Consider the following 13638-nt stretch of genomic DNA (forward strand, 5'->3'; position numbering starts at 1 on the left):
GTACCTATCTAACAGTCTCCTGAAAGACCCTATAATATCCGCCTCCATGAGATGAATAGGGATTGTTCACTTGGGATCCAGCATAAATCTAAATGGACAAATGGCCTCCTTCTGCATTGGTAAATTGGTTTATTATTGTCACATGTATCAAGGCATCTTTCTGAGTCCAAGATACCGTGACCATTCTTCAACCAGATCGAGCAGCAGCACTCTGTCAATGAATGTTGCAGTGAATGAAGATATATAGCATTCTAGCTTTGGAACCTTATAATCTGCCAGCTAGTTTTCAAACAACACTGACTCTAGATTCTCATACCCTGGAGGTATTGTTGGTGTGTCAAAATACAACCAAGTGTGATCCCTGGGTATTACAAGGTTGGATCATGGCCAAGAATTGAATGCTGGGTTTTTCCTGTTGGGTTGAATACTGAAATTATGGTCTTTACAGAGTTTGGAGGAAACCCTCCATTTATGCCAAGAGGAATAAAGAGAATGCAGTTTCTCAGTTAGCATGAGTACCACATGGATCTTTACTCTGGGCTGCTAAGGATAGGTTGTTAGCAAATGTGAAGACATGGGACATGCAGGTGGGAGGTCATCGGTGAGGATACCAAAGACAGCTGGCATAAGTGCTAAATCCTGTGGATGTCAATTATTGTGCATGGAGAGCCTTCAATCAGACCAAGGCTGATCTGACTGTAATCACAGCTCTGCATTCCTGCATATCAAGTGACAAGACAAGAATCTAGACACACAGATTCTGTCCCAAACAAACCTCCTCAGCTTCTTACACATTGCTGAAAGAACCACAGATCAGGTTGGCAGGACATGTCAGAAGAATGTCCAGTGACAAAATACCAAAGCAGCTACAGAGGTTCACACAAGAGGTTCTGCAGATGCTGGAACCTGGAGTAACGTACACAAAATGTTGGAGGAACTCAGCAGGTCAGGCAGCATCTATAGTGTGTGTGTAGCTACTGAGATCAGAGTTGAAGGCTGGGCAGGGTAAATCACTTTATTATTGTCACATGTACCGAGGTGCAGTGAAAAACTTGCCTCGCATGCCATCCATACAGATCATTTTATTACATCAGTGTATTGAGGTAGTATAAGGGAAAACAATAACTGAATAAAGTGTTATAGTTACAGAGAAAGTGCAGTGCAGGCAGACAATATGGTGCACGGCCATAACAAGGTAGATTGTCAGGCCAAGAGCCCATCTTATCGTACTGGGGGGGGGGGGGCACATGATAGTCTTATAACAGCAGGATAGAAGTGGTCCTTGAGCCTTCAGGCTTTTGTATCTTCTGCCCGATGGGAGGGGGAGGAGAATGTTGGGGGTTGGAGGGCTGCGGGAAATGTAGACAAGAGTCCACGGAGGGGAGGTTGGTTTCTGTGATGTGCTGAGCTGTGTCTGCAGTTTCTGGCAGTCACGGGCAGAGCAGTTACCGTACCAAGCAGTGATGCATCCAGGTAGGATGCTTTCTATGACGCACTGATAAAAATTGGTGAGGGTCAAAGGGACATGCCGAATTTCAGGTTGCTGAAGTAGTGAGGTCAGTGTTTCAGCTGTTTGCCGTGATCTAGATAGATAAGCATATGGAGGAATTTAAAACAGAGGGATATGTGGGAGGAAGGGGTTAGATAGTCTTGGGCGAGGTTTAAAGGTCGGCACAACATTGTGGGCCGAAGGGCCTGAATTGTGCTGTACTTTCTACGATTTTATGATCTGGAATTTGCTACAAGATACCCAAGACCAAAGGTAAATCTAGAAGAAGTTCGACTCCAAGACTAAACGGAAAAGGCTTAAGTGGAAGATAGCGAGGAAAGCGGCTCCCCGGATTGAGTTTGCACAGATAAGAAAAGCGTGGAAGAGCAGGAAATCAGTTGCTCAAAATCTAGCTGAAAGGGTCTGGCATCTGATCCAAGCCATATAATTCCCATTAAGGAAATCTCTACTTCACGGAGACGTGACTGAGAGCAAGTGATCATGTGGTATGCAGAAAAGGAGATTCAAGGACTCTTAGAACATCCCGAAGAGTTTGAACATTCACACATCCCACTGGGAAAAACAAGAACTGGATTGTCCTGTTGATATACCTGCTTAAAAAAAGCAGTGCTTGCTCACATGAGGAAACTAGAATGAAGCAAAGAGGTAAAGAGAATCTCGAAAATCAAGAACCATTGATGTTACAGCATCCTCACACCTCTGTCACCAATGTGAGAGGAACCTTCAAACCCAGATTGGTCTAATCAGCCATCTCCATACACATCGCGACATTATAAACTAATGTCATGGTCTCACTCAAGAATGAGTGATGAGCAACTTTTCACTCTCTTGCTTGTCAGGAATCCGTCTACATCTGCATTGGAAAAAATATTCATAGGGTCAAGAAAACACTCGGAGCGTAGAAGGCTGACGGGAGACATGATAGAGATGTACAAAATTATGAGAGGCATAGATAGGATGGAGTAGTAAATGTTTCCCCAAAGCAGAGGTGTCTATAATCAGAGGGCATAGGTTTAAAGTAAGTTTAGAGGGGATCCAGGAAGAATTTTTTTTCCACCCAGACGATGGTTGGGGCTTGAGGGGTGGGAGAGACAGGTACTCTCACAATATTTAAGTAGAGATTCACAATATCTAGATGAGTACTTATATCATCATGGCATAGAAGGTTAAGGGTAAATTGTATTAGTATAGATGAAAACATGATGATCGATGTGGACGAGACAGGCCAAAAGGCCGACTTCTGTACTCTGATTCTAAATCAATAGGAAGGTTGCTCCCGTCTAGAAGACTATAAATACCAGAAATCTGAAATAAAATAGAAAATACTGGAAACACTCAGCTGGTCAGGCACAATTGGTGGATAAAGAAACAGGGTTAATGCTTCAAGTCTGAAACCCTTTGTCGCAACTGGGAGGGAGATAAAATAAAAGGTAATTTTAAGTTGCAGAGAAGGTAGCAGGAGGAATGGATAGGACAAAGTAATAGGGCAAGACCCGGGCAAAGGGACAAATGGGGCAATTGTACGATGATTACATTTTGTCTGCGCTACGTGTCGCTAATAGCAGGGCTGCAGGACGTGCCCAACAGGTCCGGTTGTAAGAAGCTGAGCCAATATCACAGGTAGACAGGTGGCAGAAATGGCCAGTTCTGATAAAGACAGAAAAAGTGAGTTACCAGAAGTTAGAGAATCTGATAGGTCCAGAAGGCTGCAACCGATAAAAGGTGAGGTGTCATTCCTCAAGCTTGCATTGGGCTTCGCTGTGACACTACAGGAGGCCACACACCAATAGGGAGTGGGTTGAAGAATTAAAGTGGCAGACAACAGGAAGCTCAGTATCACTCCCGCAGGGTGAATGTGGTGCTCCACAAAGCGATCACCCAACCTGCGTTTGGGTTTTCCAAAGGAGATCACATTGTGAACACTGAATGTATTACACTAGATTGGAAGAAATCAATCACTGCTTCACCCAGAAAGTCTGGGTCCCTGGATGATGGGAAGGGACAGGTGTTGTATCTCCTGCTGTTGCATGGGAAAGGGCCGGTGGGGATAGAACAGTGGACTAGGGAGTCATAAAGGGAGCAAAATGGTGAAAGACGAAGGGAGGAGAATGTGGGTGCGGTGGTAGAATTTGTTTGGAGCTGGCAGAAATTGCAAGGGTGGTCCATCGAATGCAGGGGCTGGTGGGGTGAAAGGTGAGGATGAGGGAGATGGTTCTTTCTCTATCCAGTTGAAGAGAAAGCAATGGTCCAGGAAGGAGGAAGACATTCAGGAGTCAACTGTGCAGAAACTCTTAACAGGTGTCACAGGAACTGGGAGAATGGAATGGAGCCCTTAAAGGAGACAGGATAGAAGGTAGTCAAATAGCAGTGGGGATCTATGGGCTTGTAGTGGATGCCGATGCCTAGCCTACCCCACAAGATGGAGATGGAGAGAAAGGGAAAAGTAGAGCTAGACCATGGAAAGGTGACAGCAGGGCAAAAATTGGCAGCAAAAGTAATGAAATATTAGAGTTCTGTACCAATGCAGTCACAGATGTACCAGAGTTGAGAGAATAGAGTCAGAGTACAACACAGAAGTAGGCCCTTTGGCCCATCTATCCATGCTGACCTGATCTTCTGCCTAGTCCCATTTACCTGCACCCAGACCACATCCCTCCAAATCCCCCACATCCATGTACCTATCCAAACTTCTCTTAGATGTTACAGTTGAACCCACATCTACCACTTCCACTGGCAGCTCATTCCACACTTGCATCACCCTCTGAGTGAAGAAGTTTCCCCTCAGATTCCCCTTAAATATTTCACCTTTCACCCTAAACCTATGACCTCTAGTCTCACCCAACCTGAGGGGAAAAAGCCTGCATGCATTCACCCTATCAGTACACCTCATAATTTTGTATACCCCTACAAGATCTCTCCTCATTCTCCTGCGCTCCAGGGAATAAAATCCTAACCTATTCGACCTTTCCCAAAACTCAGGTCCTCAAGTCCCAGCAACATCCGTGTAAATTTTCACTGAACTCTTCCAAGCTTATTGATATCTTTCCTGTAGGTAGGTGACCAGAACTGCACACAATATTCTAAATTCGGCCTCATCAACGTCTTGTCCAATTTCAACACAACATCCAAACTCCTGTACTCAATGCCCTGATTTATGAAGGCCAAAGTGCCAAAAGCTCTCTTTATGACCCTATCTACCTGTGATGCCACTTTCAAGGAATTATGGATCGGTATTCCCAGGTTCTACCGCACACCTCAGAACCCTACAATTCACTATGCAAGTCTTACCCTGGTTTGTCCTCCCAAAGTGCATTACGTCACACTCGTCTGCATTAAATTCCATCTGCCATTTTTCAGCCCATTTAACAAGCTGGTCAAGACCACACTGCAAGCTTTGATAGACTTCCTCACTGTCCATTATGCCCCCAAACTTAGAGTCATTTGCAAATTTGCTGATGTGGTTTACCATGTTATCACCTAAATCATTAATATAGATGATAAACAACAACAGACCCAGCACCGATCCCTGCGGCACACCACTAGTTACAGGCCTCCATTCAGAGACACAACCATCTACTACCACCCTCTTGCTTCTCCTGCTAAGCCATGTTGAATCCAATTGGCTACTTCATTCCAAATGCCAAGTGACTTAACCTTCTGGACCAGCCTCCCATGTGGGACTTTGTCAAAGGCCTTGCTAAAGTTCATGTAGACAACGTCCACCACCCTTCCTTCATCAGCCTTCCTGGTAACCTCCTTGAAAAACTCTACAAGATTGGTTAGACATGACCTACCACGCACAAAGCCATGTTGACTATCCCTAATCGGGCCCTGTCCATCCAAATACTTCTATATCCTGTCCCTTAGAATATCTTCCCATAATTTATCCATGACTGACAGCAGACTCACTGGCCTATAATTTCCCAGCTTATTCTTAGAGCCTTTCTTGAACAACGGAACAACATTAGCTATCCTCCTGTCCTCCAGCACCTCACCTGTGGCTAAGGATGTTTTAAATATCTCTGCCAGGGCCCCTGCAAATTCCTGCACTAGCCTCCCACAAGGTTCAAGGGGACCCCTTGTTAGGCCCTGGGGATTTGTCTACCTTCATTTGCCTCAAGACAGCCAGCACCTCCTCTTCCTTAATCCAGATATGGTCCATGACCTCACTACTCTGGAATGGACCCAAGTGGAATGGAAACAAATACTGTTCCACGTATCCCACATAAGCAAAGGGGTAGCTTGGGTCCATGTAAGTGCCTAAAGCAATCCAGAAGATTAATCAGTTCAAAAGGTGGGATATTATATTCTGCAGTGAAAGACTGACAGATCACCTTTCACAACCTCACTACTTTACAGTCATTGTTGGATTGTAGAAATGAGTGGGATTCCCAGTGAGTCAACCTTCATCTGGCTCATTTAGTGCCTACTATTTAATAGGTTTCTATTGCTTTGATCTACCACGTGACTGGCTGTGAAGAAAAGCCATGCAGATGTGCTGGTGCTATTGTAACCGAATGAATTCAGGCAAATTTAAATCAAATTTGAATTAGTTGCAGCGGGAGGAAGAACATTACACAGTGCTTTGCATCTGCACTGTGGCTGTCATTTGAAGATAAACATTTGAGTAGATACATCAATAGATGTGAAGATAAATATCTGTATGTTCAGATAATAGTAAAATCTGTAAGTGCATCATTATCCACAGAAGTATTAACAGACTCAGAAGGACAAAGCAAAGCTGCTGGAATGAGCAAATGCAAAACCAGATGAAATTTAAAATCAAGGAAAAAATGATAAACACCAAGTGGTACAACCTTAAAGGGGGTGCAGGAACAGAGAGGGTGGAGTATCTGTGCAAGGGCAACATCACCAAGACCAAGGAATTGATTGTAGATTTCAGGAAGGGGAAGTCGGGAGAACACACACCAGTCCTCACTGTGGGGTCAGTGGTGGAAAGGGTGAGCAGCTTCAAGTTCCTGGGTGTCAACATCTTGGAGGATCTATCCTGGGCCCAACACATTGATTGCTGATATCCTGACCACATCATCAGCGGCTCTTCTTCGTTAGGAGGTTGAGGAGATTGGGTACATCACCAAAGACTATAGAAGTATGGTGGAGAGCCTTCTGACTGGTTGCATCACAGCCTGGTATGGAGGCTTCAATACGCAGGATTGCATGAAGCTGCAGAAGGTTGTAGACTCAGCCAACTCCATGATGGGCACAACTCTCCCCACCATCGAGGACATCTTCAAGAGGTGGTGCCTCAAGAAGGCAGCAGCCATCACTAAAGACCTCACCATTTGGGATATAACCTTCTCTCATTACTACCATCAGGCAGGTCCAGGAACCTGAAGACCACGCTCAACAATTTAGCTTCAGCTTCTTCCCCTCCGCCATCAGATTCCTGAATGGAACACTACCTCATTTTCCTTTTTTTTTGAACTATTTTGCAATTTTTAGTAATTTTATGTCTCTGCACTGTACTGCTGCCACAAAACAACAAATTTCATGTAATTTAAGACAATGATAATAAACCTGATTCTGATAAGTTTTATAAATAACAGCATAGAATATAACAGTGAGGAATTTACAAAACTTTATAATATCTTTATTCCTATTCTTCAGATTTTCAGGTTGTGATTATCAATGGAAAGGTCAGCACAGTTTGAGCAATTCATGATGAACAAAGTGGATTAATTGGCTACTTAAGAGTTACACATACCATTGTTGGTCTGGAGTCACATATAGGCTTTCACTGATACTAGCTTTTTTAAAATCACAGAATTTGTTGCATTAATGATACCTTTGGTTTTAAACTTATTCATCTAGATTTCTGGACCAGAAATAGAGTTATGTAAATGACACTTGGACAAGTACATGATTGCAAAGGGTCGGAGGGCTACGAACCAAATACAGGCAAATGGGACTAACTTGGATGGGCATCCTGGTCGGCATAGACGAGTTGGACGGAAAGGCCCACTTCCATGCTGTATAACTCAATGACCATACAGAGGGGTATGGTAGCATAACAGTTAAATTGATGGCATAGCAATCCACAGGCTTGGACTAATGATTGAGAGACAAGAATTCGAATCTTACCTTGGCAGCTGGGAAACAAAGTCAACTGAGTAAAAAAAAATTAAGTATTATCTGTGGTCACTATGAAAGTGCAGGATTATCGAATAAGCGCACTTGGTTCACCAAAGATAATCTGCCTTCCTTACCTAATCTAGTCCATATGAGACCTGAGCAATAAGGTTAACTATTAACTGTCCTATAAAGATGGTCTCTCACTTCTGGGCTGATTAGAGAAGGTGGCCTTGCCCACAAGGACCACATCCCATTAAAGAATATAAAAATTCTCGTCACCTTTTGGAGAAGTTATGAAGAGATTTACTAGAATTGTTGCAGACATGAAAGACTGGAGTCTCCAGTTACCTGGAGACTGGAAAAGCAAGGGTTTCCTCTTTAGGGCAGAGGGGACCAAGAGGAGATTCTGAGTGCTTAAAATCAATAGTTACATAAACAAAAAGAAAGTTCCTCCAATGCTAAAGGATCAAGAGGTCACAGACTTTGTGATTAGCCAAAGAACCAGAGGTGATCTGAGGGAAGGCTTTGTTTTGTAGCAACATGTGGTTAGAATTAGCACTGCCTGATTGGATGATGAAAACATATTCAATGGAAACCATCAAAAAGAAATTGGATAAACTGCTGTTGGGGGGTGGGGGTGGGGTGGTGGGGAAAAACAAGGATATGTGGAAAGGCAGGAGATTGGAACCCGGTTGTTTTATGAAAGGGCTAGTTCAGACACAATGGGCAGAGTAGCCTCTTTCTGAGCTTTACTGAACTATGATTCTGTGAAGAGTCAGGTTTCAACTAATCAGTTCTTACGAAGGTCTTTGACATGAAATGTCAACTCAGTTTCTCGTCTTGCCTGATCCATTGAGCGTTTCCAGCATTTTGTCTTTATTTCAGATTTGCAGCATCTTCAGTTTTTTTTTTGATTTTCATTCAACTGCCAGTCAGTCACTTCAGCTGGTTAACACTGACCTTGTGCGCCTTGGACACTGAGTACTCAAGGGCTTGGACAATAACTACCTCTGAATAAGTGTGATCTGCAGTAACTCAATGTGCTGACCTGGATATGCAATGGCTTTATGAGTGGGGACAATTTAAGATAAACAGACTTCTGAACCACATAAAAGATCTCAGAAACACTGATGTAATAGTTAGGGACACAACAAACCTCTGTTCAAAATTCAGCTTGCTGTCTTTCACGCAAGATCATTCATTTATGCAGTTAATGCTCCAAATCAAAATTTATTTCTGAAACTCATTGGCATTGGTATATTATTGTCACTTGTACCGAGGTACAGTGAAAAACTTGTCTTGCATACTGATCGTACAGGTCAATTCATTACACAGTGCAGTTACACTGAGTTAGTACAGAGTGTATTGACATAGTACAGGTAAAAACAATAACAGTACAGAGTAAGTAAAGTGTCACAGCTACAGAGAAAGTGCAGTGCAATAAGGTGCAAGGTCACAACAAGGTAGATCGTGAGGTCATAGTCCATCTCACTGTACAAGGGAACCGTTCAATAGTCTTATCACAGTGGGGTAGAAGCTGTCCTTGTCTGGTGGTACGTGCCCTCAGGCTCCTATATCTTCTACCCAATGGAAGAGAGAATGACCCGGGTGGGTGGGGTCTTTGATTATGCTGGTTGCTTCACCAAGACAATGAGAGGTAAAGACAGAGTCCAAGGAGAGGAGGTTGGTGTCCATGATGTGCTGGGCTGTGTCCACGATGTGTTGGGCTGTGTCCACAACTCTCTGCAGTATCTTGCAGTCCTGGGCAGAGTAGTTGCCATACCAAGCCGTGATACATCCAGATAGGATGCTTTCTGTGGTGCATTGGTAAAAATTGGTGAGAGTCATAGGGGACAAACCAAATTTCTTCAGCCTCCTGAGGAAGTAGAGGCGCTGATGAGCTTTCTTGGCTAGGAGCTTTTCTTTATAGGAATTCAATTCCATTTTAAATTTAAAATGCTCAAACACTTATACAAGGGCACAATATTGTAGAGGAACTGAAGTGCACCGATTTGAAAAGACCCATCCATGCCCATGCTGAGTCCCCTGAGCTTAGGATTCAGAGCTGCAACCCAAGCACAGTCAGTCAGTCTTGGAGCCCCCAACAAGGTAAAGGAAAACTTAAACTTCTGCCAAGCACTATTTAAATTTCCACCTTCATCCCCACACTTATGAAAAGAGACATTTAAAAGCAAGCAGAGGCTTGCATCTTTGCATCATGGTTTAATGTAGCACTTTCTGAAATGCTGTCATGTGAAAAGTGCTGCAGGCAATTTTCATTCACCAAGTTACCATAAACAGCAATCTGGAAATCATCAGAAATCTTTTTTTTGCTGTGGGCTAAAGGAGGATAAACTGCCCTTCATCAAATTGTCCCTCGGGACATCTTACCACCCAGTTAGACGTTTAAAGTTTGTCCTTAAAGACGGCTGCTCTGACAGTGCAGCACTCTCTTCATAAAGTACAACAAGCGTTAGTCTGAAAGATAGTGCCTCTGACAATGTAGCACTCTAGTAATGCACTCAAGTGCCTCATCCTCAAGTTTTAGATGTGAGTGCTACAACTTTCTCCACAATTACATAACCCAACACCAATGGTCATCATTCACATCCACTGTGGCTGCTGGAGGACTGGGATATTCTTGTGGATGTCAGCAGCTTGTCACGTAATGTAAACCATGCCAGTTTGTAAAAAAAATCCCAAATAAACAGAGTTGAAAGAATGTTTTTAATATTCATTCCTCTGAAGAAAAAGCAAACTTAGCTATTTAAGAGCCATAAAACTCCAGAAACTAGTCACGTAGGGTGTTAAACCACATTGTTTACAGCTCCAGGGACACTAGGAGCGATCTGCTCGGGTAAAAATTAAAACCTGGCCTGAAACCGACCACAAACAAACCAAACCTGGCCCAAGCACAAGAACATGCAATTCTTTTTCATGCCCAACCCAACCAGTGTTATAAATACAACATACTCAAACCTGCTATTATCCAGAATCCCATGCCAGGAAATCTTTGTGAACCCCCGTGAGAGGGCTAAACATTGTAATGCCCCCATACGTGTCCAAATTTTAAAAAAACTTTTAAGTCGCCATGGAAAATGCTGAAATGCAATCCTTTCTTTTCTCCCTTGTCTCCCGGTCAAATTCAGTAGTTCTCCATCCCACACTCCTCCTGAGTTGCTCTTCTCCAATCTCTCAGGTCTTTCCAACACGATTATTTTCCAGCACTGGGCTGCTACATACACCTGCTCTGAAAGCAACCGTTGCCAAGAGAAACCAGCTCAGACGGCATGGATGCCAGAGAACTCAGCACTGAACCATGACCTACTGAGTCAACTGGGCTGACCAAACCCAAGCACATTATTTTTTAAAAAGTCATACCAGATACATACAGTTGGATCCCAATCTGCTTGATTGGGTAGCCAGACTTTCAATTCAAGTCCCAGTCTCACAGACAACAAGCTCAGCCACATTAAATAACCAATAGCTCACAACAAATTGGAAAATCTTATTTTAAAAAAAGCCATTTGCATTAAAAGTTGAAAAGAGCAAAAAAATAAGAATAAAGTAAGACAGTGCAACAGAATGGGAGATTGAATGCAAGGAGTTTAAAAAATTAAAATACTAGAAATACTCATCACACCAGGCTTCATCCATGGAGCAAGAAACAAGAGTTCATGTTTCATGACCTTTTGTCAGAACTGAACAAAATCCGTCAGGGTTTAAATAATGCAGAGAAAGGAGGAGAGGAGGAAAGCATATGAGGGATGTTCGACAATCCTATGCAAGGCAGGAGAGGTTAAATGACAACAGGAGAGATCAGAGAGCGGCATTAAAGAATTAAAGTGACAGGCAACTGGAAGTTTGGGGTCAGAATTATACAGCACAGGAACAAGCCCTTCAGCCCAACTCATCCATGCCAACCAAGGTGCCCACCTCAGCTAGTCCTATTTGCCTGCGTTTGGCCCATATCCGTCTAAACTTTTCCTATCGATGTACCAGTCCAAATGTCTTTTAAACATTGTAATTGTACCTGTCTCTACCACTTCCTCTGGCTGCTCACTCCATATACCCACCACCCTGTGTGATCAGAGGTGTTTTACAAACGTTGAGCCATTAAGTATTTTTAGACAGATCAATAGATCTTCAGATGTTAAAAGATCAAGTGATGCAGGGTTGGTGCGGAGAAACATCACTGAATTAAAGCTTGATCATACTGAATGGGAGACCAGGCATGAAATCACGAAACTCAGGACTGCAGAGGCTGGAATCTAGATGAAAAACACTATGGTGCTGGAGGAACTCAGCAGGCCAGGCAGTATCCATGGCAGCATCCTGAAGAAGGGTCCAAACCCAAATCATTGACCACCTGCTTTTCTCCACAGATGCTGCCTGGCCTGCTGAGTTCCTCCAGCACCAGTGTTTTTCATGAAATCTATTTTTTATGCTCTCACAATTTGGTGGCATCAGAAGGTGAGTTACACTATAAGATTCCCAGCCTTTGACCCGTCTGTTTCTGATCAATAGTTACTCCAAGAACATTGATAATGAGGGCCATTAATAATGCCACTGAATATTAGAAAGGTAGGTAGTCAGACACATTCTTATTGGAGTTAGACGCTGCCTGGTACTTGAGTGATGCAGTTATTACTCATTGTCTATCAGTTTACTCTTCAGTGCAGCAACACACATAAAATGCTGGATGAACTCAGCAGGTCAGGCAGCATCTGTGCAGGGAAATAAACAGTCGATGTTTCAGGTTGAGACCCTTCATTGTGCAGTATAGGTTTGGCTGTATGCAGGTGCAAACTACCTCCTTTTCTGAAGAGTTGCCAATGAAATCAAACATTATGCAATGGTCAATGAACATACCTATTTTCTGGCGTTATGATAAATTAGCTGATGCTATTTGGGCCCGAAACTGCTGCAAATGAAGCCAAGATGATTGATCTCTGACATCCACGACTATCTTCCCTTTTACAAGAAAGGCATCACCCATTTGAGCATCTTCCCTTGATGACCACCAACTTTAATCTAACCGGAGAACTCAGTCAAATGCTGCCTCAATGACATTTTTGAAGGGAAATGTACTATGGAGATGTGGTCGTTGTTCAGGGATCTCTTGCAGGATGTTAGGGATAAATTTGTCCTGGTGAGACAGGGAAAGAGTGGCAGGGTGAAGGAACCATGGGTGACAAGAGAGGTGGAACATCTAGTTAGGAGGAAGAAGGCAGCATATACAAGGTGTAGGCAGCAAGGATCAGATAGCGCTCATGAGGAATAAGGTAGCAAGGAAGGAACTTGAGCAAGAAGGCAACATGAAAAGGACTTGGTGAGTAGGGTTAAGGAAAATCCCAAGGCTTTTTTCATTTATGTGAAGAGCAGAAGGATGACGAGAGTAAAGGTAGGACCGATTAGAGACAAAGGTGGGAAGATGTGCCTGGAAGCTGTGGAAGTGGGTGAGGTCCTCAATGAATACTTCTCTTCAGTATTCACCAAGGAGAAGGGCCTTGATGACGCTGAGGACAGTGCTGGTAAGGGTAATGTTCTAGAGCATGTTGATATCAAGAGAGAGGATGTGTTGGAGCTGTTAGAAAATCTTAAGACAGATAAGTACCCGGGGCCTACGGAATATTCCCCAGGCTGCTCCACGAGGTGAGGGAAGAGATTGTTGAACCGTTGGTTAGGATCTTTGAGTCCTCATTGTCCACGGGAATGGTACCGGAGGATTGAAGGGTGGCAAATGTTGTCCCCTTATTCAAAAAAGGTACTAGGGATAGTCCAGGGAATTATAAACCAGTGAGCCTTACGTCTGTGTTGGGCAAGCTGTTGGAAAGGATTCTTAGAGATAGGACCTATGGGCATTTAGAAAATCATGCTCTGATCAGGGACAGCCAGCATGGCTTTCTGGAGGGCAGATCATGTCTCACAAGCCTAATAGGGTTCTTTGAGGAGGTGACCAGACAGATTGATGAGGGTAGTGCAGTAGATATGGTCTACATGGATTTTAGTAAGGCATTTGACAAGGTTCTGCA

At 43.5% G+C, this 13638-nt stretch overlaps 1 protein-coding gene across 2 annotated transcripts in view; it reads right to left on the bottom strand.

Moving 5' to 3' along the window:
• brf1b (BRF1 RNA polymerase III transcription initiation factor subunit b) overlaps positions 1-13638 on the bottom strand; it is a 414814-nt gene that overhangs the window by 327325 nt on the left and 73851 nt on the right. The window lies entirely within an intron of this gene.

This window comes from Pristis pectinata, chromosome 1, assembly GCF_009764475.1.
Source record: "Pristis pectinata isolate sPriPec2 chromosome 1, sPriPec2.1.pri, whole genome shotgun sequence".
Taxonomy (NCBI): Eukaryota; Metazoa; Chordata; class Chondrichthyes; order Rhinopristiformes; family Pristidae; genus Pristis; species Pristis pectinata.